The 27,944-nt window shown below is 36.1% G+C and overlaps 1 protein-coding gene across 7 annotated transcripts in view; it reads right to left on the reverse strand.

The window, feature by feature from the left end:
* Positions 1-27,944, reverse strand: part of LOC121816219 (uncharacterized) — a 761,897-nt gene that overhangs the window by 433,028 nt on the left and 300,925 nt on the right. For 2 of the 7 annotated variants that reach the window (XR_009600798.1, XR_009600793.1), the window contains one exon: positions 1-27,533. This exon is cut by the window's left edge and continues 29,306 nt beyond it. The exons of the other annotated variants lie outside the window; for them this stretch is intronic. The gene's annotated coding sequence lies outside the window, so the exon portion shown is untranslated. The remainder of the gene's footprint in view (positions 27,534-27,944) is intronic. 7 annotated transcript variants of the gene reach the window in all.

Consider the following 27,944-nt stretch of genomic DNA (forward strand, 5'->3'; position numbering starts at 1 on the left):
TTAGGATATGAATAAACTTGTCAGAGAAGCAGCAAAACTTAGAAACGTTAGAAGGGAGCTAGGGAGACGAAACGTTATTAGAGGAGTATTGAATAGACTTCTTTAAAAAAGCAATTTCATAGATATATTCTCACTCCTGAATCACCTGCTCAAATGCAATGTTTCATTTCGATAATCTCTGCAGCTCTCCCTATGACCCCACGATTTCTTGAGAAGGCATCAACAACTGGCTCCAAAGCAGATGCGGTGACATCTCAGCTCAAATCTGCAAGTTCTATAGCAAATGCCAGGCAGCTGTGATGTCCATACATACAAGGTTCCTGAGATCTCCAATGCATTATTGATAACCTCATCACTCCACTAAAAGCAAAGGCTGACACTGTTATAATCTCAGCCTTCTCCTGAAGAGCTCTGACTTTGCCTGGGAATCGATCAGAGGAAGAAAGAAAGAAACCAAAGAGCAAAACTGCACATGTAAAACTCAAGAAGGTTAAGAATGACCTAAATTCACTTCACTCTGAGTGTGTTAACTCAAATCACATGGCCTGTTCAGGTTTTTTTTACCTTTGACAGTTTACAGTGAGGCCAAACTCTAGGCTGTGTGTTGTAATGATTCATTTAAGACTCCGCATCTTGGGCTTGTTAGAAGTTATCCCCAGAAGAGAAGTCTGTATTTGAAAATAAAATTAAGTTTTTAATGTAGCTTCCCAAAAGGCAGGGTTTTTTTTTTTCCTTCATTCTAGTCAAGTTTCTCTGTATCATTTTGCCACTTAATTAGATATAGGCGACTACTCAGTCTTCACACAGCTTCTTTCCATAGCCATGTGACACCTTAGGAAAACTATGTACCTCAAGAGATACTCTACACAAATTCACTTTTATATTTTAATAATGCAAGATTACAGCACAAAGTGCCTGACTTCTTTATAACTTGTTTTATTTTTATTTAGAATTATTTTTAAATGAGACAGTGCATAATATGACAAAATATAAATGGCACATCTTATCCCACATAATTTAAAGAGAGAATTAGAAGATACACCGAAAGCATGATTTAGAGTTTGATTTGTTTTTTCTTTTTCTGTGTTCATCCTTGGAGGTTAAAGTCTTAAGGAGCCAGCCCTTGCTGTTAAAAAGAAGAGAAAGTTATTTTCTTAGCTGATAGAAGGCTAGGTAATTTGCAAAATAATAATTAGTTGGAGGCTACTCCTGAATTCTACAGCAAGTGACTTTACCATTCAATCATGATCTGCAAATGAAAACAATGGGTCCCGTGAGCAAAACATACACAATTTCATTTCACCTACAGACAGTAGGCACATGGAGCAGGAGTTAACAGCTGCCTGCTCAGGTAAGACACAGGGCATGGAATAATGAACCTGTTATTTTCACCTGTTACTTGTTGAGGCCTGTATTTCATATCATGTGCATTTTCCCCAAGTTACTGATTGTGATATAGCTCAACACAGAATAAGGTCCCAGGAAAGGTGGATATTATAGGAAGAGTAGTAAATGTCTTTAGACAAATATGCATACATTGCAAGACAGAAAAGTGTTCCTCCCTGCATTCTAAATTAAGTAAAATTTAAAGTGCCTCAAGACATATCATGCTGTTTTATTATGGATTATGTTTTTTAATGTAATCATTAAAAAAGGCCACTTTCCCAAGGGTTTCCAGAGTGTAACCCCTGGGAAAAAAACAAGCTTCGTGGAATGTGGCACTTATTTGAGCAACAGACAGTAAAACTAGCTTAGAGTATACCTCTGATCACTTTTTACATTTCATTGATCGCTGCTTACTTTAGTGGGCTATACACTTGGCAGTAAAAAGTGAAGCTGCTTCTGATATAACAAGCACACCACTGGATTAAAAAAACAAAACAGTTAAATATAACAAACATAAGAGTGTGGTAGTATCAGAGTAGGATGTGGGCTTGCTGATGTGTGCGTATCTCCCACTGAGAAAGTCGATTAACCCCACGCGTGGCCCTTATAGTTCAGGGGCTAGGAACTCATCCACAGTGTGAGTTCACACAAAGAGCATAGTTATTGCTGTCGGGCGCTCCTTCTTGTTGATGGTATTGCGTGTGGGGTGTTTTTAATTTTCAAAACGAGGCTATGGCTAATTAGGGGTGTTGGCCCAGCTTGGAGTGATGAAGAAACTGATTACAATTATAAAAGACTTTGACTGCCAGAGCAGTCAAAGATACTGACGGCTACCCGTGCTAGCCTCAGTGGTGTCTCTATGGTTGTCAAGGGTGATTATGTGAGAAGAAGACTGGATTTATTAGGTTTTTTTTCGTTAACTATAGGATTCAAATGCCCATGGACGTGGCTCACAGTATCATGAGTATACCGTGTATATTTACAGCACTCAAGAAAGAAAATCCCCATCCTACTGTACTCTCCAGAGTCTACGATAAGGCAGGATGAATGAAAAAGAAAAATTATCCTCCTGAAGTAACTTTCATAATACTTTCTCATTTTTAAATCTAAATGTCAGCCTCAAACTGATTAATTTTTCCATTCTGTATATTTGAAACTGATAAAAAGAGAATATATTGGATATCCACCAATAAGGTGAAAAGGGAACCAACCAAATTTTACTTTGGATAATTTATTTTCTAGAGAGTGATTAAAAAAAAAAAAGATAGTAAAAGAACCTTTGTTTAATCCTCCAGGGTAACCTATTGAAATACAACATCTAAACATAGTTTATGTTTGAGTTTTGTGCCCTCGTGAGTATTCTTCATTTAGGAGATGTGCATTTATTATAGCACATTACAAAAGAGCCTGAATGGGTATTCAAATAACTGCTGTAAATCAAAAGATTCTTTTTTTCAAGGAAACAACCCCAGATTTTTTTTATAGTTTTTGTGCTTTGCTATGGACATTCGAAAATGATAGAAAGATTTTCATTTGTGCATGCCCTCCCCCTCCATGCTATTGAATTGTTCAGGTTTTGTACAGTGTAGAACAATCCTGTAATAATACAACATTTCAACTTTGTACAAAAGGTGAAGGTTTCCATTTGAAGTTGTTCTTTAAAGGGGAAAAAAAAAAAAACGGTCTGACAGCTTTAGAAAATTTAAACAATTCCTCTTGCCAAGATCTGTATTTCATGAGTTTTCTCTAATTTCAGATTTGGTGCATATGTGTGGTGCTAACAATGAATACTTTCAATTTCAAAGTTCAGTTTCTTCTCTCCCTGTTGAAACCAATCTTCATCTTTTAATAGGCAATTATTTTTCTAATCACCTCCTAGAAACTTTTTTCAGGATTGTGAGACACTGAGCTCTAAGTTATACATTATGGTTACATTTAAAACAAAATGAATGTATTGCAAAGTGCAAAATGTACTCAACTGGTAAAAGTATCTTAGAATAAGGAAAAGAAGTGAGGAGGCTCTACTTCAAAGTATTAGAAAAGTTTTATAACAACAAATTCATAAAACTCACGGGGAATTAGATGAGAAGAACTCTTTTAAGGAAAAAATGAGCAAAGTATTATTGACTGTGATTGTTTTAATAGGATATATAGTGTTCTACTATTTTCTCCCATTGGAAGTAAACCTGACTTTGTAAAACAGAATATTATCCCATTTTCTTTCTTCATAATCTGTCACCTATATGGAACAAACTTCCCTATATTTAAAGAAAAACATAAAAGTAAGCTTTTATAATCTCCAAATTCACATATATTTCCGTGTGAACTACAAGTGCATTCCTTTGTGGCACAAAATAAAACCAAAAAAAAGTTTGTTAGAAAAAAAGAACAAATAATATGCTATATTTTATGATATAGCTGTCAGGCATGAAAAGAAAGACAATAGGTGCAGCCCTGTGATACCTTACCAAGACACTTTAGCAATGCTAATTTCAATATTGCGGAGACAAACAAAATAATAGAAATGCATGTGACTAAGCAATTGAGGTTGTAAATTTTAAGAATGATACCAGGGGATTCAGTTCAAATCTTTAAAAACCAATTGATGTTTCATGAAATCAACTAACCTATAAGAAAAGCTTTCTTCAATTTCAAGATTTTAAAGTTAATTTACAACAAGCTGTTTAAAAGACTTGTTTAATTATTAACAGAAACATTTTATCTCATGGATTTTTTAAGTTGCACTTGATATTATCTACCAATGATTCAATATAGAAAGTAAAATACAGAACATGGCTGAGCCAATATTGCAAAGATCCTAATTAGTATCATGCTATAGGAAAACAATGAAGTGATTTTGTCACCAATTACTGACAATTAGCCTAAGCACAACAGTTAATTTCACGGAAGTAAAACCACTATAAGATAAAAGGAACAAAACCTATCAAATTAACAGCATTTGCCTGCATTCCTCTACTGGTTATTTAATTTAGGAACCATAAAAGTTTGAAACAACTGGAACAGCTAAATGCACACACAAAATTAAAGTCTTTATATCTGTATTTTTAGGCATCTGTGGAAACATGTAATTTAGCAACATAATTAATTATGTTTATCAAATTTTAACCCCTCAACCTTAAAATATCATCCTACCAAAATGTGCATTTGTTAAACAGTCAAATCTAGTATATTAAATAATAGAGAAATAGTTTGTGAATAGCTTGTTATTGTCACACACTGTCATATATCTAGTTGCAGTAAACTGCCAATAATTGTAAAAATATTACAATGTTAAAAGTCCCTAGTCTCCCTTGCACTTTGTCTCAGTCAAACTTTCTTTCCCACTTGCTTGTTTTTGGACGTAGCTCTGCTGTCTGTGCTAAGGACCTCGGGGATGGCTGTGACCTACCCACCCTACCATGTCAATTTCATCTTATGTGTTAACTCTGCCACAAGTTTCACAGTTGTGTCACAAGGCAGCGTGAAGTCAAGTCAAGCTTTAAAGCGTCTCTTAAAGCTGGAAAGGACTCGTTTTGCAAGGTATCTACCAATCAAAGTAAAAACAATTCAAGGCCAGTGACTTCTAAAGCTAAGTTTCAGAAAATGCACCCTTGCAAATTTTTCTAGTTTCAACAAGTTCCAAAAAACAAAACTTTAAAACCTAACAAAACATCGCTAAAGACTCATGCCTAATAAACAGCCACATCAATTTTTAAAACTTTAGGTACAAACATAAAAACATTTTAGAGGATTTTGGCCACGCAGAGATAAGATCCTCTCTGGGGAGACGACTAGAAAACTGCTCGGTCTTTTGTGCAGACTCCTGGAATGTGCTTGCTTTTCATTTCTTTCTTTGTGTCTGGCACACTGGCCTCACAGGCAGTGTCTTAAGCCATGCAGGGTCAGGGCAAACAGAGAACAGCATTCACGGACAGATCAAGTTTATGTGAGAATCTGCTCCTAGGCTGCCCTCAATCTCCATATGAATTGTTAATAAAATCTTAACCTGAAAGCTCATCACCCCAACAGTGGGGAAGTCATGCAGAGAATCCTCTAGTTCAGAAAAACAAGATTTCTTTATCTTTTTCATCCTTCGCCAGCATTCGTGGGAATTCTGCCATGTAACCTCTTCCTGAACCACCTCCCCCTCCTCCACTTCTCTGCACAACTATCTTGGTCGCACCTGATCACCGGGAAGGCAGCGAACTAAAAGACAAAAGAGACATTCTGACACCCACAGCAAATCTACCACAACATCAACTTTGCCTCTGAGTAATTTGCTGCTGTAAAACCTTCAGGCAAAAGGAGATATCAAATGCCTGATTTTTTCTAGTTAATGTCAGAGAGCTAGAAAGACTTTCCCATAGCTTTATGACACCACATGAACTAGTGAGTCACAGATATAATAAAAGGTCACATAGAAAGCGAAGAACACAGTCATACCCTAATTAACTTGATACCTCCATGCAAATACTGGACAGGAACAAGACTCGTTGTGTGCTGCAGGCAATCTTGCGTGTATCTTCTAACCTTGCTACAGGCTAGCTGGGCCTCTTGTTTCCTCTGCTTTTGCTCCTTGCAAACTGTTTTAATATCGAACGCTTTTCAGAGGGATGGGCTGATGAACGAAAACATGAATTTCCTGCCTGCCCTTTAAGGTGGGTTAAAGGGGGTGCTAGCAATCAATTACAGAACAAAAGAACCAAAAAAAAAAAAAAAGACTTAAGAACCTAAGGAGTGAACGTGTTACATTCTTTCCACTCTATTTTTTAAATAGAGTGCTTCATTTTTATCAGAAATAGTAAACAGTACGTATTTCATGTAAAAACTAAAATAACTTTACCCAGTAGCTCATGAAGGAAACCTATTATTTTGTGCTCAAAAAGTCTTTAAATGCACTCAACTTCCATTTCTACCTGACAATAATTTTACAAAGAATAAGGAAATTTAACATTTTATTTGAATTTGTACTTCAGATTTTCAGGTCTATTTCAGAATAAAAGTTATATTTTCCATTCTAATTACTATCTTGAGCCTATTAGGTCATTGTTTCTTTGTTTTATTTTGGTCAATAAAGCAATATTAACTTCTAAACTCTTTGCACATAAATTGTTCCAAGATCCTTTTCATTAAACATATCTTTAGTGTACCTGCATATATCAAAAATGTTGAAAATCATTTTAAAACAAATATTCCTAAAATATATGCAAATAAATGTGATTTGGATAAATATAATATAGTTTTATCACCATATATCCACAAATTCTATTAGTAATATTTGAGAAGATAAAAATACATGACTAAACACCCAGGCCCCCAACACACATAGAGTATCTTAAAAGCAAGCAAAGTAAAAGGAACACAGGACTCTCCATAACCACTCACATAATAAAGTCATAGAAATGTATTACCTCACTCAATTTATATAAAACAGTCACTATTATAAAGACCACATTCATTTACTCTATATCCATAGATATCACTTTGGTGTGTGAAGCACAGAAATCAGTAGCTCAAAGAATTATCTTACCTAAAATTTAAGTCACATAAGTTTAATACAATTTCAAATCAAAAGTAAATTTAGTTTTATATTAACTATCCCAGTCCCTCACAAAATTCTACTTAGGTATTATGACTTTAGAAATTCATTAAAGATAGAATGGAATTACAAATGCAAAATATAGTTCAATATTATTCTTTAGCAATCATGTAAATCATTATTATAGTTATATCATACTATTTCTGGAAGGATAGAAATTCTAATCATTCTGCATAATATACCTAGACTAATCTTTAAATATATAAAATTAGTAACTCAATAAATGTTAAAGAAGTACTTGCAAAGTTATACAAATATGTAAAACAGTTGTTTTAGAAAATGAGAATGATCTGAAATACATATTAGTCTTCTAAAAATAATTAATCTTTAGATAATTTTATAAGAATGAGTTTAATAATCAAACAGGGCTTTGTGAAATTCAATAGTTTTTGTTCATAAGACCATACGTCACTGAACTACATCACTTCAAAACTTTACTGTGTTGGTTTACTTTCTTTAATTGTCAATGGTATATCGATATTTTAGTGAAGAATTTGTATTACCAAACCTCAGTTTCTATCATGATGGGCATTTTCCAAGAAGCAAGAATTAATTGTTTGGTCAATTCCCTTTAAGAGTTTGCATTGCAAAATATGCGTTTTCAAAATATTAGTGCAGTTCTAGAGTAGGGTGCCTCGTTCTTTTTCTAAGAAATTTGTCCGATTAATTTCCACAGGATCCTGCACTTTGTAATATGGTGAAGGAAAAGGCAAAATTGAACTTTCTTGTTCTCTGAGGCTTGGCAGGTAAAAGCCAATGGAATTTTTTATTTTCCTGGACACCCTATGAGCCACAGAGAGAACACCTTTTTGAGAAACCGCCTGGAGAGGGTAAGGAGATGAAGAAATTGAGAACTCTAATATGGACAAATTGAGAACTTAATATGGACATAAATGAGAAGTTTAATATGGACACTCTTACATTAAAAACATAGATCTCATTGTTGCTCCATACTATGAGGTTTACTAAGGTTTTTAGAAAGTCTCCAGATATATACAGGGACATGTTGGTGCTTCCATATTGTTATAGATTGAGTGTGCATGTGTGATAATAAGTCTCTTCAGTCGTGTCCAACTCTTTGTGACCCTATGGACTATAACCCATCAGGCTCCTCCATCCATGCTATTATCCAGCCGAGGATACTGAAGCAGGTTGCCATTTCCTACTCCAGGGGATCTTCCTGACCCAGGGATTGAACTCACATCTTCTCTCATGTCTCTCGCTTGGGCATATGGGTCCTTTACCACTAGAGCCCAAAATTCACATACTGAATGAAGCCCTAAACCCGAGTGTGTCTGTATCAGGAGATAGGACCTCTAAAGAAGAAATCAAGATTAAATGCTGTCACAAAGGTGGGGCCTTGACTTGTTAGGATTAGCATCTTTTTTTAATTGAAGTCTAGGTGATTTATACTGCTGTGCTAGTTTCAGCCAGTGTACAGCAAAGTACCCATATTCTTTTCAGGTTCCTTTCCATTACAGTTACTATAAGACATGGGATATATCCAATAGTACCCTGTGTGGGCTACTTATTGTGTTAGTCGCTCAGTCATGTCCAACTCTTTGCAACCTGATGGGCTGTAGCCCACCAGGCTCCTCTGTCCATGGAGTTCTCCAAGCCAGAATATTGGAGTGGGTAGCCATTCCCTTCTCCAGGAGATCTTCCCAATCCAGGGACTGAACCTGGGTTTCCTGCATTGCAGGCAGATTCTTCACCATCTGGGCCACCAGAGGAGGGTGCTACATAGTAGGTCTTTGTTATTTATTTACTTTCTATATCAGTCATTTCAGTTCAGTTGCTCAGTTGTATCCAACTCTGTGACCCCATGGACTGCAGCACTCCAGGCCTCCTTGTCCATCGCCAACTCCCAGAGTTTACTCAAGCTCATGTCCATTGAGTTGTTCATGCCATTCAACCATCTCATCCTTTCTGGTCCCCTTCTCCTCCTGCCTTCAATATATTTTCTATATAGTAGTGTGTATATGTTAATCTCAAACTCCTAATTTATCCCTCCCTTCCTTTCCTGTTTGGTAACAGTAAGACTCATAGACATAGGATTAGTGTTCTTTTAAGAAGAGACATCAGAGAAGGTGTTTGTTCTCTCTTTCTCACTCTCCCCCTCTATTCCTATACAGAACACACATCAAAGAAAGGCCAAGTAAAGGTGTAGGTGGAAAGCAAAGGTCTATAAGCCAGGAAGAGTCCTCACCAGAAACTGAATATACCATACCTTTGATTATGAAAAAATGAATGTCTGTGGCCTCCAGAGCTTTGAAAAAATAAATGTCTATTGCTTAAGCTTCCAGTCTGTGGTACTTGGTTATAGCAGCCCAGGCAGATTATCATGCATATTAAAACTAACAACAAAAATAGCAAACTGGAATGAATCCAGAATTGCATTCTAAGAATAGATCTGTATCACCTGTATCTCTTCCCTTCTTGTTGATCTAGGTGAAGTAGACAAGATTCTCAATCTGAAACCCTGCCTCTGTTGTGAGATGTTAAATCCAACACCTCTATTGCAAAATGTTAAGCCTAAACTTTCCACTGGACAGCTTATAAACTTGACTTTAACCAATATTTTGATTATATACTTAAACTAGTGAGTATAAAGTTTAGAGTCTCATAGAGATATTTTCATTCAAAATAAACAGAAAAACTATAGTGAAAAGAAAAAATCTATAGTGTAATGAGGAAGACCATGGATATAGAGAAAGATATAGATGCATAAATGATCTGTAGCTACCTACTTATTTTTATTATTTTGAGTCATTCAAACTATGCAGTTATCAAAATGCTCATAATATTTGTCAAAAACAAACCATGTCTTCAGGTTCTACGTGGAATATTCTGAAGCCACCTAAGCACTCCTTGGAGCCAAATAACAGAGGGTATATGCTGGGCTGGAAGAAGCACAAGCTGGAATCAAGATTGCCAGGAGAAATATCAATAACCTCAGATATGCAGATGACACAACCCTTATGGCAGAAAGTGAGGAGGAACTAAAAGCCTCTTGATGAAAGTGAAAGAGGAGAGTGAAAAAGTTGGCTTAAAGCTCAACATTCAGAAAATTAAGATCATGGCATCCGGTCCTATCACTTCATGGGAAATAGATGGGGAAACAGTGGAAACAGTGTCAGACTTTATTTTTTTGGGGCTCCAAAATCACTGCAGATGGTGACTGCAGCCATGAAATTAAAAGACGTTTACTCCTTGGAAGGAAAGTTATGACCAACCCAGATAGCATATTCAAAAGCAGAGACATTACTTTCCAAACAAAGGTCTGTCTAGTCAAGGCTATGGTTTTTCCAGTGGTCATGTATGGATATGTGAGTTGGACTGTGAAGAAAGCTGATAGCCAAAGAATTGATGCTTTTGAACTGTGGTGTTAGAGAAGACTCTTTTTTTTTTTTTTTTTTTTTTTTTTTTACTTTACAATACTGTATTGGTTTTGCCATACATTGACATGAATCCACCACGGGTGTACATGCGTTCCCAAATATGAACCCCCCCTCCCACCTCCCCTCCCCATAACATCTCTCTGGGTCATCCCCATGCACCAGCCTCAAGCATCCTGTATCCTGCATCAGACATAGACTGGCAATTCATTTCTTACATGATAGTATACATGTTTCAATGCCATTCTCCCAAATCATCCCACCCTCTCCCTCTCCCTCAGAGTCCAAAAACACCAGTACAGTATACTAACACATATATATGGAATTTAGAAAGATGGCAATGATGACCCTGTATGTGAGACAGCAAAAGAGACACAGATGTGTAGAGCAGACTTTTGGACTCTGGAGAAGACTCTTGAGAGTCACTTGGACTGCAAGGACTTCCAACCAGTCCATTCTGAAGGAGATCAGCCCTGGGATTTCTTTGGAAGGAATGATGCTAAAGCTGGAACTCCAGTACTTCGGCCACCTCATGCGAAGAGTTGACCCATTGGAAGAGACTCTGATGCTGGGAGGGATTGGGGGCAGGAGTAAAAGGGGACAACAGAGGATGAGATGGCTGGATGGCATCACCGACTCAACGGAAGTAAGTCTGAGTGAACTCCGGGAGTTGGTGATGGACAGGGAGGCCTGGCGTGCTGCAATTCATGGGGTCGCAAAGAGTCGGCCATGACTGAGTGACTGACCTGAACTGATACTACTTTTAGCCCTATTTCTGTCATTTCTATTACTATACATTGCTCTGAAATCCCCCAGAAAAGAGAATGGCAACCCATTCCAGTATTCTTGCTTGGAGAATTCCATGGACAGAGAAGCCTGGAGGGCTGCAGTCCATGCAATCTCAAAGAGTCACATACAACTGACCAACTAACACTTAGTGGTCACAGTAAAGATTTGATCAGTGTGGCTGACCCTTGGTATTAATTTAAATAGAGCCCTCTATTCTCATTTAACTACGAAACTATATTATATGTGAAATGTATATAAAGTTAAACAAAAATATAAAATTTTATTCTACTTTATATCCATATTTCTACATTATATAACATTGAAGTTACTTACTTCAAGTGAAACTCTAGAAAATGACTTGATTATAAGATAATATAAGAAAAATATGAGGTATGATTCTTTAAATTGAAGCTGCTAAAAATGGACCAAAATGACTAAAACTGTGCCTACTCAGTATAAGTACATTTCCACAATTGTATAGCATTACATAACATGTATCCTTGCCATAGTTCTATAACAAATTATCATCTCTGAATTGTAACATTAATGCTGCTAATGTGATTTTATTCAATAATCAATCACTTTTCAGAAATAAATGCATTTACCAACAGATTCAGAGTATTAGCTTAGATTTAAGTAACATCAAAAGTTGCATGATGTATAGAACCCAATAGCAAGTAAGAAATATTTAAAATACAATGGTTTCCCCAACACTTCAAAACTATCCTTTTTACAAGCATATTTTTCCTGGTTTGGAAAACACTCTCAAATTATTTTAGAAATAATTTGAATATGGAAGTTTCTAATAGATATTTGCCAAGAATGCTACTCTTCTATTTTTGTTTCTTATTCAGCTTGATCGAACTCTGAAGGGACTTACTTCCTGAGAAGTTCCAAGGCCTATGGAGTTTGTGTGCTGTGTCAAGAATAAATGAGAATTAGGTCACAACAGGGGATTCCCCCCTGGTAGCTCAGACAGTAAAGGGTCTGCCTGCAAAGCAGGATACCTAGGTTTGATCCCTGGGTCAGGAAGATTCCGTGGAGAAAGCAATGGCTACCCACTCCAGTATTCTTGCCTGGAAAAATTCCATGGGCAGAGGAGCCTGGTAAGCTACAGTCCGTTGGGATTGTAAAGAGTCAGATACAACTGAGTGAATAACTACATCTTTTCAGGCTCAAGTGCAGAATCTGGGCAGCTCCATAGGCATATCTCAGAGACATGCCAGATAGGCCACGACCAGTTTGGACCACCACAATAAAGCAAATACTACAAGAAAGCCAATTACAGATTTTTTGGTTTCCCAGTGCATATAAAAGTTGTGTATATACTATACTTGTATCCTTGGGACTTCCCTGGTGGCTTAGAGGGTAAAGCGTCTGTCTACAATGTGGGAGACCTTGGTTCGATCCCTGGGTCAGGAAGATCCCCTGGAGAAGGAAATGGCAATCCACTCCAGTACTATAGCCTGGAAAATCCCATGGACAGAGGAGCCTGGTAGGCTATAGCCCATGGGGTCGCAAAGAGTCGGGCACAACTGAGCAACTTCACTTTTGACTTCACTTGTATCCTTTTAAGTGTGCAACAGCATTAGATCTAAAAAAAGCACATACCTTGATTTAAAAATATTGTATTCCTAAGAAAATGATCACCATCATCTGAGCCTTCAGCAAGTCATAATCTTTTTGCAATGGTAACAGTACAAATCACTAACCACAGATCATTTATTTATTAAACCAAATAAAAATATATTAGGTTGGTGCAAACATAATTACAGATTTGGACCATGAATTTTAAATCATTATAACTAGGCTCAAACACATCTTTATTAATCAAATATGAACCAATACTATATACATATATATACATATATATATATATACACATATGTATATATGTTTATTTGCCAGTGAGAAATAAGTTTGTTTATCCCTGTAGCATGAAAATCTGTGATTCCAAATTTGATGATCTCTTGGAAAACATCTTCTGCCTCTTGCTCCTTGTGGAAGCATTTTCCCTGAAAAAAGTTGTTGAGATGCTTGAAGTAAGTGGTAGTCAACTGGTAACAGGCCAGGTGAACATGGCAGATGAGGCCAAACCTTATAGCAAATTTGTTCAACTTTTGAACAAATGTGCAAATGTGTGGTTGGCCTTTGTCATGGATAACTGGGACCTTTCTTTTGACCAATGCTGGCTGCAGGCATTGCAGTTTTTGTGACTGAGCATTTTGCTCAGATTTGTTGAGTATATTTCTCAGATGTAATGGTTTTGCCTGGATTCAGAAGGCTGTAGTGGAGCAGATGGGCAGTAGAGCACCAACAGTGACCATGACCTTTTATTGGTGCAAGTTTGGCTGTGGAAAGTGTTTTGGAGCTTCTTCTCAGGCCAACCACCGAGTCACTCGTTCTCATATAAAATCCACTTTTCATCCAACATCACAATCTGATTGAGAAATGGTTCATTGTTGTTTGTAGAATGAGAGAAGATAACGCTTCAAAAAAAATTTTATTTTCATTTTTTTGGTCAGCTCATGAGGCACCCATTTACCTACCTTTTTCACCTTTCCAATATGATTTTTCCAATAGTCATGTACTCATGTGAAATTTGAACCATAAAGAAGGCTGAGTGCTGAAGAACTGATGCTTTCAAACTATGGTGCTGGAGAAGACTCTTGAGAGCCCCTTGGACTATTGAAAAATCCAGTCAATCCTAATGGAAATCAACCCTGAATATTCATTGGAAAGACTGATGTTGAAACTGAAGCTCTAAAACTTTGGCCATCTAATACGAAGAACTGACATTGGAAAAGACCCTGATGCTAGGAAAGATTGAGGGCGGGAGGAGAAGGGGGCAACAGAGAATGAATGGTCAGGTAGCATCACTGACTCAATGGACATGAGTTTGAGCAGACTCTGGGAGTTTGTGAAGGACAGGGAAGCCTGGCATGCTGCAGTCCATGGTGTCGTAAAGAGTAGAACACAACTTAGTGACTGAGCAACAATTTGCTTTAAATGCTGAATGACCACAGAATGGTGGATGATGAATTCTTTGGCAACTTCTCATGCAGTTGTAAGAGGATCAGCTTCAACGATGGCTCACAATCGTCATTGTCAATTTCTGATGGCCGGCCTCTACACTCCTCAGCTTCAAGGCTCTCGTCTCCTTTGTAAAACTTCTTGAACCACCACTGCACTGTACATTCATTAGCAGTTCCTTGGCCAAGCGCATTGCTGACATTGCAAGTTGTCTCTGCTATTTTACAGCCAGTTCTGAACTCGAATAATAAAATCACTTGAATTTGCCTTTTGTCTAACATCATTTCTAGTCTAAAATAAATATAAAAAACAGTAAGTGACAAGTTACTAGCAAAAAATAGAAGGCGAGAAAGGCACATTAAAATGATGTATAATAGAACCATATTTATTTAGAATGTATTCCAATATCAAATGGCAGATTTCAACAATGCAAAAATCACATTTACTTTTGCACCAACCTAATAAAAAGTTTGAAATTTCAAGAATGACCAAAATATGAAACGGACACTTGATGTGAACAAATGCCATTAGAAAAATGGCACTACATTTTTAAATTAAATTATACTTGCTCCATACTGAGTTATCACAAACCTTCAGTTTGTAAAAAAAAAAATTACATAAATCTCTGAAGCACAATAAAACAAAGCACAATAACATGAGGTATGCCTATATTTGATTCAATGTTTGGCAAAACATATTGTCCTTCAGGCAAAATTAAAGTCAAGAATTTAATCATGAAGATTCAAGAGGTAAGAATTTTTATAAAAGTTCAGGGATGTGAGGTTACAAGAACTGATTCTAGACACCCCTGGATAGAGCACAACAAGAAATTTTAGTGCTCTGGCCAGGTGAAGTGGAGGGGCCAGTCTGGCTGTGTTCCAGTTTTGTCTACAGCCATCTATAAGGAAATTCAGGGTGACTGTATTGATCCAGCAGAAGTAAGGATAAAAGCAAGCAATTATCCCAACTCCACATTCCTGTCACCTCAGACCTTCAGAATACAATTAACAATCTATGATAATCACAGTTTATTTAGTAGTATAGCAATATCTTAAGTGTACAGAATCTGGAGTTGACATTATGGCTCATATTTCAGTTCAGTCAACAATTAATTACTGTCTAGACCTTAGCTTGTGGACTCTATTTACAGATCTGTGAAATAGGAATAAAAATAATTTCACACCCATAGGGAAGTGATAAGTTTAATTGAAAATATACATAAAACAATTAGAGTAATGCCTGACACACAGTTTATGTTCATTTTATCAGTCATGCATATTACATTTTCCCCAGTGGATTCAATTCATTTTAAATATTTGAAATGGTTAAATTATGCACAAACTCTCAATTTTCAGATTGAGAGCATTTGCATGTGCTAAATAATGCATTACTACACTATCATGAATTGTGGGGTTCTAGCTGCTAAGACACATAATTCTCAGATGACAGAGGAGCTGAGACCATTAAACTATCATCCCACATTGACAACAGCTTAAATATTCTACAAGTCATCATCTGGGTTATTCTTCATTATGAGTAAAGTGAAAGTTGCTCAGTCGTGTCTGACCCTTTGCAACCCCACGGACTATATAGTCCATGGAATTATCCAGGCCAGAATACTGGAGTGGGTAGCCATCCTTTCTCCAGGAATCTTCCCAACCCAGGGATCGAACCCAGGTCTTCCACATTGCAGGAAGATTCTTTACCATTTGAGCCACCAGGAAAGCCCAAGAATACTGGAGTCGGTAGCCTATCCCTTCTCCAGGGGCTCTGCCCGACTCAGGAGTCAAACTGGGGTCTATCGCATTGCAGGCAGATTCTTTATCAGCTGTGCTAACAAGGAAGTCCAAAGTTGAGCGTTATGTTTTATTCAGCAGACACTCTTAAGACTCAGAGCCCAGAAATGTGCTTAGTTGCTCAGTCGTGTCCGATTCTTTGCCACCTGGTGGGCTGTAGCCCACCAGGCTTCTCTGTCCATGGGGAGCCTCCAGGCAAGAATACTGGAGTGAGTTGCCATGCCCTCCTCCACGGGCTCTTCCTAACCCAGGGATCAAACCCAGGTCTCCCACATTGTAGACGAATTCTTTACATTCTGAGCCATCTTGAATGGACTATATATTCTGTAAATCTTAGTTTAACAATACGTTTGAATGGAAAACACTTAAGAACATGGGAATACATAAGCAAACTCATTATTCTAGGGCCACAATTCCATAGTAGCTTCTTTTTCAGAGTGCCACATTTTCACAAGAAATTTTCTTAAAATTTTGGAACACAGGCTCTACCATAAGAAAACACAAAAAACCTTTCTGAAGCAATCCTTATGACCATCAATATGCAATAAATTATATTTTTTACATTGCACCCCCAAATTAAATGAGCTTGAAAGGGAATAAAGTATATTTTTTGGATAACATTACGCTCTGTCATCTTTGCATTTTCCCCGTCACCATTTCCCAAGAATGTGTATTACAGAGCACAAGAATATTAGACAACTGGGTGCTGAGTTATAATTCATCCTATGTTGGGCTCGTTATCAATAATCACTAATTAAATTCCAAAAAATGATCAGAATTCAACTTAAGTAAAGATAAAATGTATTCTGAAGAATAAAAATATTAGTTGTCTTTCTGTCTCTCAGAATGGCTACTACCTCAAGTGAGATGTATGAATAGATTTAAACTACTCATACCAGCAATAGTTTAAACAAATATTAAGCATTTTCTGAAAAAACTAAGGGCCAAATTTAATTTGTCTTTTTTTTTTTCAATTTTTTTAAAGGAAAATTCTATTTCAAGTTGAAATCTTATCTTGTTGTTTCTTTTTGTGCTTATGGTCTGATTGAAATATAATATTTATATGTTGTCCCATTTTTTTGAGTCTATTTATTATGTTCTTTAGTATTTTTCCTCTGTTTGTAGAGGAATCATTCATTTGGAATGTCAATTATTAAGTTTTTTCTTCTCTTTTTCAGTGTTCATGTTGGTTCATTTTATATGTATGGCTCCCTTGCCAACTAAATCATGATCTCCTAACTTGCAAAAAGTTTTTTACATGAGTTTTAGCCACATATATCAAGGTATAAGATAAATTATAGTGGTTTAATTAAATATTTCTGTCAAGACTTCGTTCTAAATATATGAAATGCTTTGATTCTCTTGTAATAAAATTAACACTAAGCACTAAATATTTTCCACATTAGCCTTACAGATTATTAAGATTATATTAACAGATTTATTTCACTTGTCATATGAGTTGCATTTATTTAAGAGGCTGGTGTTTTCCAGAGAAAATACAAATTTTGAACCATTTTATTTTAAATGGAAAGAAAAACTGGTACATAAATCTTATGAAGAAGCTACAGTTCTTGTAAACTCCAATAAAAACTGTAATAAGTAATAATGTAATAATATAATATAAGAAGGATTTTACAATTTGAATAAGCTTCCCTGGTGGCTCAGACGGTAAAGCGTCTGCCTACAATGGAGGAGACCCGGGCTCAATTCCTGGGTCAGGAAGATCCCCTGGAGAAGGAAATAGCAATCGACTCCAGCACTCTTGCCTGGGAAATCCCATGGACAGAGGAACCTGATAGGCTACAGTCCATGGGGTCACAAAGAGTCAGACATGACTGAGCGACTTCACTCAAGAAAATAAAACAAGAATCTGATCATGCTAAACAATTGAATGAAAGCACTGAAGCCTAATCCACAGGTGCAACACGTTTAGGATTATATAGTGATTTGGGTTGGGTATGTTTGTGTTCTGCTATTATGCGTGCATGCATTCACTTACTAAGGGACTGGTGGGCGAAGGACGGAAGGAGGGAAGTATTAGGTTGTCCAAAAACTTCATATTGGGTTTTCTGTTAAATCTTACAGAAAACCCTGAATAAACTCCATAAAACTTTTTTTTTTTTTTTTAATCAGAAGGCTGGTGTTTTGTGACCTAAAGCAAATAGGCCATGTGTTTTCCTATGAGAATACATGTTCCTTGGAACCATTACAGATCTACTTTTCTGAAGATATGTTTAACTGCCATTTGAGAAATTATAAGGAAAAAAATACATCATCCACCTTGATTTTCTGCTTTAGGTGATCTACTCACCTATAGCCCATAACCCAAAAGATCCCCCAAAAGTCATCCAGTCAGTGAAGGCAGGAGTCATATATGTTTTTCTCATAGCCATGTTGCCAGCATGTAGCAGGGCTCTAAAATGCCATTTAATAAATATTTTACTGATATAGGAAAAAAAATTGAATGAATGAAAGGCTTAATTTCAATAAATTTATAACAGCTCTTCTTTTACAACTTTTGCAACCCCATGGACTGTAGCCCTTCAGGCTCCTCTGTTCATGAAATGTTTCAGGCAAGAATACTGGAGCAGGTTGCCATTTCCTATTTCAGGAGATCTTCCCAACCCAGGGATTGAATCCTCATCTCTAGAGTTTCCAGCAATGGAAGGTGCATTTTTCCCATTAGCGACACCTGGGAAGCCTGCTCTTGTATGATAAAATAATAATAAAATGGATATTAGCATACAGCATCACTTAACAGAAATATCCCTTTACGTCATTCAGATTTCTGCAAATTTGTAAATGGGAAATGGAAACTTTAGGACGCAGGTGCCTAGTAGATTTATCTTCAAATTTCTGCACTGAAATCAATAAAGTATTAGCTCTTTAAAATTGCCTGGTTTTAAAAATACTCATGTGCAAAAAGGAAACTCAATTCCTTTCAGAATGCTGTGAACAGGAATAAATTTATATAATACAGGGTTTATAAAAGCCATGCAAATGTAGATACATTTTCCCCCATACTATAATCCCTGGTGGCTCAGAAGGTAAATAATCTGCCTGCAATGCAGGAGATCTGAGTTCAATTCCCGAGTTGGGAAGATACCCTGGAGGAGGAAATAGCTACCCACTCTAGAATTCTTGCCTGGAGAATTCCATGGACAGAGGAGCCTGGTGGGCAACAGTCCATAAGCTGGACATGACTGAGCAACTAACACTTTTACTTTTTCAGAGTCCACATTAATATTTTAAAGAAATGTCTGGAATTCAAGATATTCAATAACAATAACTGGCAAAACTTATTTTCAAATAGAATTTTTTAGAAACCTGGAATCAATTTTAGAACACTACTTGGTTTATGTGTGTAAACAGGCAATATTACTAGCTATAAAAATACATCCCTTTCAGTTAGAAGATATGCAAATGGACATATTCTGTCTTCTTGTTCAAAAATGACTTCCTATTCTAAATTCTGTATGTGTGTGCTCAGTTGAGTCCAACTCTTTGAGACCCCATGTCCTGTAGCCTGCCAGGCTTATCTGTCCATGGAATGTTCCAGGCAAGAATACTACAGAGGGTTACCATTTCTTACTCCAGGGGAGCTTCCTGACCCAGGGATGGAACCCTCGTGTCTTATGCTTCCTGTATTGGAAGGTAGATTCTTTACCATGAGAGCCACTTGGGAAGCACCCATATACAAATTCTCCTATTGGTTGTTTTTTGATACAGAATACAAGTGAACAGTCATTCTACTCGAAATAACAACAATGATAGTAATAAGGTGAAGACAAAAATCTGCTCATTACCTATTTTTCCTGCTGTTGGAAAAATTAAAAAGAAAGTTTAAATTTCCTCAGTGGAAATATTTATGTTTTCCCTTCATATTCTGATTTTGATGATGGAAATAGTTCAATTTCTACTTTACTTCTCAATCACTTTGTTTCCCTTAGTGAATATCAAATTAGTATGAGCCTCTACTTTTGCTAATTTTTTTTTTTTTTGGCATGCTGAAATTACCTCTGTTACAGTCCAAAAATTCAATTAGTGTCCTGTGAATTGCTTTTCCAAAGAGTATCTAGTGCATAATGTCCAAATCTACCCCGATATTAAATCATGTCTGTTTTGGAAATGGAGAGATTACCTTCCTGGTTTTGATGTTTTTTGAACAGTAACTATAACACAGCTCTTTGATTTAATTCCTCTTACTATAGCCCAGAGAGTGACTATTGCTTGATGACCATATTTTGAGACTCATTTTTTAAATTATAATTGTCACCATAAGACTATAAAAATCCTCAAAATCCTGTAGGTCAATGAAATTATAACTCCAAATGTGCACAAAAGTCCTTAACATCTCTTGCTTGCCTTCTTTTTTTTCTTTTTGTTAGTGTTTGTTTTTTTGAGAAGGTGCTCTACAGAAGTTCTGTTCGATACTTAAGCCTTTTCCTGACACCAAAAGGGTGGAGATGAATGGACAAACCATAACCGAAGTAGCATCTCCCAGCGCTTTGTAGAATTGTAAATTCCCCAGAAAACATTAAATGTATCTCCAAAATCAGATTTGTGCAAAAAAGCAAAATAAAAAATAAAATTAGCGGTTATTCCCTATATATATTCTCTTAACTCCTTAACATACAAACAGTTCAGGTAGCTTTAATATATGCAGTCTGGAAAATGGCAGATGATAAGACAGATGGAATCTGGAGCCTTGGATGACTTCCTGGAGCAGTCACCCACCTGCTGGCTTTCTCAAGACTTTTATGGGAAACAGAACTAAATTTCCACCTTGTTTGGTCCACTATGTGTGGGTATCTTTATTGCTGTTGCTTAAGGCATTATGAAGTGTGTTCTCTAATCCTGGAAGCAGAGAACATTCCAGGTGGAAGTATTTTCATCTCTAATTTCAATTTACAACACCTTTAATATAGACTAATTTGTAGCTCTAATCTTCAGCTGGAAGATTCCTTCTTTAAGATCAATTATTACATCTGTGAGAAAACTTCTCCAACTCATTCAGACAGCTTTACACAATTCACTCAGCTCTTGGAGGATCACTTATTCGATAAAGAATTCTCTAGTAAAATATGCTTTTAAGAGACACAGCCTCAGAAAACTTGAGTGACTTTTGTTTAACTCTTCAACTTAACTTTATTATTCCACATAATATAAACTACACTGGTTGCCACTCTCTTCTCCAGGGGATCTTCCCAACTGAGGGATGAAACCCAGGTCTCCTTCATTGCAGGCATATTCTTTAGCATCTGAACCAACAGGGAAGCCCGTAAATTACATGTTTCTGCATAAATTAAATACTGAGGAAAACTCAAGTTACTGAAGAAAAAATAAAGCCAAGCAAAAGGAAAAACACATTTATGTCCAGTATTTAGGCTCTTAAGGCTATCTCATAAGGAAAGAATTGGAATGAAAAGATGTAAATAATAGTTCTAAGTTAAGAGAGAATGCAATTTCTGTCCAGAGTGCAAGTATTCTGTTTTCAAGCCAAGAGCTCCTACCTCCTCCTCATATATCACCCAGCATCTCTATTTAAAAATGGGTAAATTTAGTCCATCATTGAGAGCTTTAAGAGTGACTTATGCTTTAAAATAATCAGTTCTTAGGAAAGGTGCTTCTTAAATTCTGTTCCTTATTTAAAAGCAGCAATTGTCCACTGTGTGTGTGTGTGTGTGTGTGTGCACGTGCATGTGTGCACGCATGTGTTCAGTCGTGTCCCACTCTTTGTGACCCCATGGACTGTAGCCCACCAGGCTCTTCTGTCCACGGAAGTTTCCAGGGAAGAATATGGGCGCAACCTAGATGTCCATTGGCAGGTGAATGGATAAGCAAGTGGTGGCACATACACACAGTGGAATACTACTCAGCTATAAAAAGGAATGCATTTGAGTTAGTTCTAATGAGGTAGATAAACTTTGAGCCTATTATACAAAGTGAAGTAAGTCAGAGAAAGACAAATACTGTCTATTAACATATATATATATATATATATATATATATATATATATATATATATGGAATTTATAAAGATGGTACCAATGATCCTACATGCAGGGCAGCAAAGGAGACATAGATATAAAGAACAGACTTTTGGATCTAGTGGGAGAAAGCCAAGGTGGGATGATTTGAGAAAACAGCATTGAAACATGTACATTACCATATGTAAAAATAGATGACCAGTGCAAATTTGATGCATGAAGCAGGGCACCCAAAACCAGTACTCTGGGACAACTCAGAGAGAAAGGGTGGGGAGGGGGGTGGGAGGGAGGTATACACAGGTATACCTGTGTATACCTGTGACCAATTCATGTGGATGTATGGCAGAAACCATCATAATGTTGTAAAGTAATTATCCTCCAACTAAAACTAATTAATTAATTTTGAAAAAAGAATATGGGAGCAGGCTGCCATTTCTTTCTTCAATGTATATATACATCAGGTTACATAATCAACAGTGGATATCTACTGATTTTAAATATCTATGCATGTATATAAATACACACATGCCATATATTGTTGTTATTATTGTTTAGTTGCTAGGTCACGTCTGACTTGTGTGACCCTGTGGACTATAGCCCACCAGTTTCCTCTGTCCATGGGATTTCCTAGGCAAGATTATTGGAATGGGTTACCATTTTCTTATTCAGGGGATCTTCCCAACCCAGGGATTGAACCTGCATTTCTTGTGCCTACGTTGGCAGGCAGATTCTTTACCATTGGGGATTCTTTACCATACGGGGATGCCCATATCATATATACAAATACTATATTTTAAAAGAGTATGAAGAAAATATTTAAAGGTGTCACTGCTATCAACCTTTATTTGGTAATTTCCAATCAACAAAGCTTTCCAGGGTTACATTATAAGGAAGAAAGAAAAGAAGAAAAAAAGAAAGAACTATTTCAACAACCCTAATCAAAGGCAGAATTGTATCCATCTACATAACAGCCTCAACTGGAAAAGAAAGAGAACATTATAGAGAGAAATAATATCTTATGGCAGAACAAAAAGAAGATGATGGTATTTCTTGAACCAACCTGGGATATGGACAGACCTGGTATTAGAAACTTACCTAGTTCAAGTGGTGAGTCCTTCATTAGTGTTAAGACAAAGGCAAAACTTGGGTTAGTCTTTGGTCTATACAAAAAGGAGGAAAACTGGAATTGGAAAGTGAAAAATTAATCAACTGTTAAAAAATTACAATGTGTAATTAAAAAAAAAAACTTAGTTTTGAGTAAATGATGGAGGGTTCAAGAGACTAAAAAGTTCACTAAACTATTTGAGGCCTCCTATTTAGGACTGAGCAAGAGGGAAGTTCTTTAGTTATTTAAAGTACGAATAAATAATTGAAAACAGTAAACATTTTAGAGTGCTCCCTTCGTGATCAACATTTTTAATTGCATTGTCCCTAATTTCTCAAACTTAAAAATTAATAATATAATTACTTTCAGTTTTGCAGACAAATCAACCATCTTAGAAAGATAAATATCCTTGCTCAAGGTCATAATGACAGTAAAAGTTAGAGGCTGGTCTACCTCCAAACACCACATTCTTAAGCCCTACCCTATATTACTGTGTTGACATTTGTGACATACATGACGTGGGGCTAACATTCAATGATCTTCATGTACACTGATATTCTTAAAGCATCTTTCCAGACTGAGGGTTTTATTCCTACAAAACTTGAAGCATTGATTAAAATATTTCTGCTGGAAACCACAATTTAGTCTTGTTTCAAGTCAAGTAAATTAAAACTCTATCGAATATATGTTGCATAGAAAAAAATAGCATCACTTCATTTCTAAACAGCTGAAAAATTAACAGAGGCTTAAAAGTCCACATTTGCAAACCCCATCTAAAACACCTTTCTGTGAATTTCTCAGACTTTACACACTCTTATATAAGCACTGGCAAAGAATATATCACTTTTTTTAAGGTGGAAATAAAATTGCAAGCCTTGAAAAGAAGGATTTTATTACCCATCCATAAAATTCAAGTTTCCAAGAGAGTTGGAATATATGCTAGGGTAACCTGATCATGCATAAAAGAGGTGATACACTCAGGGGCTCGCATTACTTTAATTAAAAACCTGCTTAAGGTCACTTCAGGTTGGGGAAGAAGAACAGTAATAGAAGTCACAAGGAAAGATTTATATTCTTGATATTACCACTAACAGGAATCCTGCATAATATAAAGATGGCTTTATTTATGTGTCAAAAAAGCAATCAACATAAACTAAATGTTAGATGTACAATGGTTTTATTAGAGAGAAGGCACTATAGTATCCATTCATAAAATTCCTTTCAGGATTGACTCATTAGTTCCCATTCAATCACTTCTGCCAACTCATGAACTTTTATCTAAAAGTAATCCCTGCACACAATAAGAGAACTGATTTTTACCTCAGATACATGGGAAGAGTTCCCTCAATGAAAACTATATTTTAAAAATGATTAAGCAAAGATACTACAGAGATATTCTGTGGTGGGGGGCAGGTGTCAATTAAGAGGTTTAAGTTGGGAGTAATGCCGTAAATAAACAGAATGTTATTCTTTAGGAAGAAAAAGAAAGTGGAAATAAATTTGGCTAGTGAAACAGAATCATGGAAATTAGAAAATTTAGTTTTTACCGAGATCCACTGATAATCAAGGCTTCCCTTGACTAGTCATAGCTTAGTCAGTAATGAATCTGCCTGCAATGCAGGAATCTGCCTTCAATGCAGGAGACCTGGGTTGGATTTGTAGGTCAGGAAGATCCCCTGGAGAAGGAAATGGCAAGCCACTCCAGTATTCTTGCCTGGAAAATCACAAGGACAGAGGAGCCTGGTGAATTACAGTCCACAAGGTTGCGAGAGTCGGACACAACTTAGCAACTGAATCACCACCACTGATAATCAAAACACCTTACACTGGGAGGTATTTTTTCACAATTATGTCATGTATGAATGTGAGAGCTGGACCATAAAGAAGGCTGAGTGCTGAAAAATTGATACATTTGGACTGGAGTGTTGGAGAACACTCTTGAGAGTCCCTTGGACTACCAAGGAGATCAAACCAGTCAATACTAAAGGAAATCAATCCTGAATATTCATTGAAAGGACTAATGCTGAAGTTGAAGCTCCAGAACTTTGCCAACCTGATGCAAAGAGCCGGCTCATTAGAAAAAGCCCTGATGCTGGGAAGATTGAAGGCAGAAGGAGAAGGGGATGACAGAGAATGAGATGATTGGGTGGCATCACTGACTCAATGGACATGGGTTTGCCCAAACTCTGGGAGATTGTGAAGGACAGGGAAGCCTGGTGAACTGCAGTCGAGGGGTTCACAGAGTCAGACACAACTAAGTGACTGAACAAAAACAACTGTGATTTAAGATCAAGATTTCTTGACTTGCTTACAATTTGAAAATAATAGACAATCCTGCACTGGAATTAATTGTTTTCCTGCATTTAATTCAATTTCAACTTCCAGAAGCACTTATTTCACATGTGGTGACACCTCATGACATGACAAGAACTGTGCAAAGAACAGGGACAAAAAGATAACACAACAATTACCACTCTCATTAAGTAACAGTCTGTTCATTCTAAATTAGCTATATACCAGTTCATTAATATATTTATGACAAGTTAATAAACCACAGAAAATGCACAGATGTTCAGTGCAAACACTGAAGATGGTTATTTCTAAAAATACTTTTCAATTACTTCACCATTTCTAATTATAAAATATACTTCATTCTTTTTTTTTTTTTTTTTTTGCTTTCTAGATTTGACCTCAAAGTCAGTAAAGTTGATTAATCTTTGCTTTGTGAAAAACTAACTCTATTCATTTTCTTTGACATTAGATCATGTTGATAAGATTGGGTTTCTCAGGGGGCTCAGTGGCAGAGAATCCTCCTGTCAATGCAGGAGATGTGGGATCAATCCCTGGGTCAGAAAGATCCCCTGGAGAAGGAAATGGCAACCCACTCTAATATTCTTGCCTGGGAAATTCCACAGACAGAGGAGCATGGCAGGCTATGGTCCATGGAGTCACAAAAACTCAGTCTTGATTTAGCGACTCAACAATAACAACATGTTGATAAGTTAGTATATTATGTAGAAAATGAGTGGAAACAGCATCCACTACTACTTTCCTTCTTAAAGCATCTATATAGACTGCTTCAGAAGCTTTGCTTGGAAAGTGAACTGGACTTACTTATTCTAAGAGTTGTGACATTTTCTCTTCAAAATGAGAAAAATAATAGGTGTTTCAGAAAAGTTTAAAACTGTTACAATTATAATGCAACTTATTTAGTTCTTTAATGCAAATATACTTTATTTGATCAAAAGTCTATGGACAGAAAAATAGTGAATTATTTTTAAACCCACCCTTATTATTTGGCAGGAAATTAAGCCTAAACACAAGACAGTATGACAAAAATCACCAGATGTTTTCATAGAATGCAGATATTGTGCTAATGAATTCCACTCTTATGGAAAATTCCACCTCATTTTACAAGGTTCAAAATTTGTTCCCTCAAGGAATGAAAATAACTATTAGGGTCATTGACTAACAGAACAAAGCTCCACATGATGAAACAATTTGTTTTTTTTTTTTTATGGAAATACCATTCCTGTCGATAGTAGGTTCTACAATATGTTGTAATTTATTAATTTATTTGTTTGAATTTTTTAATTAAAATGATACTGAAATGTACTAAGAAGTAAACAAGCCACCCATTTCATACATATTCCTACCACTCAGAATTAAGCATCAGTAATGTCTTAGCATATTGGTCATTACTGTCTTTTAAATAAAATTGTTTTATTATTTTTACAGGATTCATACCCACTGTGAACTCAACATTTTGTTTGTAAAGAAATAAAAGGTACAGAGAAATGTGTTAAAACACCCAAAATCCTTATGCAGTAATAACTAGAATTGGTATCAGGAGAGCTTCACTTCAGGCATCTTTCAAAGTACACATATGGATGCATAGATGAGTGAAAAATGATATCTTTATGAATATTGAATCATTACAAATAATATTTTGTTATTAAAATTAATTTCAGTAGAATATAACAAAAGAATGAAGCTGAAGACAGTGATAGATTTGGAATATTTAAATATCAAAAAAGACATTATATCTTTAAATTTCCTTTTAGCTTAAGACATTATAAGAAGGTCATTATCTTTTTTAAAACTACACGTTCAATAATTTAAAAATACATTATTCAGTATGACTTTTGCAGTGATATATAATGATATTAAGTTTCAAATGTATCAATATCATCTCTTACTTCCAAATTTTTAAATGTGAATATGCTTCAATTCACCTTTTCTAGACTTTTGTCATTTCTGATAAAATATTACTTTTAGTTGCTAAGTTTTAGTTTTATACTTAAATAGATGTGAAGCTTACCATTATTTTTCCCCCGTGGTCTTTCCTTTCTGCATTCTTTACTTTAATTCAAACATGAATTGGCTTGATTTTATTGTCAGGATGGTTTGAGTATGCATGCACACATTGTTACCTATCTATAAAAATATAAATACATAATAATTTTTAAGAATTAAGAGTTTAATTAAAAATTAAAACAAGTAAGATGACTAAAAGAAAATACTTTCAAAAGAAAACTCAAAATACTAACACAAGGGAAGGTATAAAATTGTTCTTTAAATGGATTCAAATTCTATAAATGCCCTTTAGCTAATTTCATAATAATCTAATTAAAGGGAATTCTACACTGATGAAGATCCCCTGGAGAAGGCAATGGCACCCCACTCCAGTACTATTGCCTGGAAAATCCCATGGACAGAGGAGCATGGTTGGCTACAGTCCATGGAGTCACAAAGAGTCGGACACGACAGCAACTTCACTTTCACATTGATAAGGCATTTCTCAGTTTAATTTCTAACATTTATTTAAAAATTAGTTAGGGAAGTGAG

Source organism: Ovis aries, chromosome 1 (genome assembly GCF_016772045.2).
Source record: "Ovis aries strain OAR_USU_Benz2616 breed Rambouillet chromosome 1, ARS-UI_Ramb_v3.0, whole genome shotgun sequence".
NCBI lineage: Eukaryota > Metazoa > Chordata > Mammalia > Artiodactyla > Bovidae > Ovis > Ovis aries.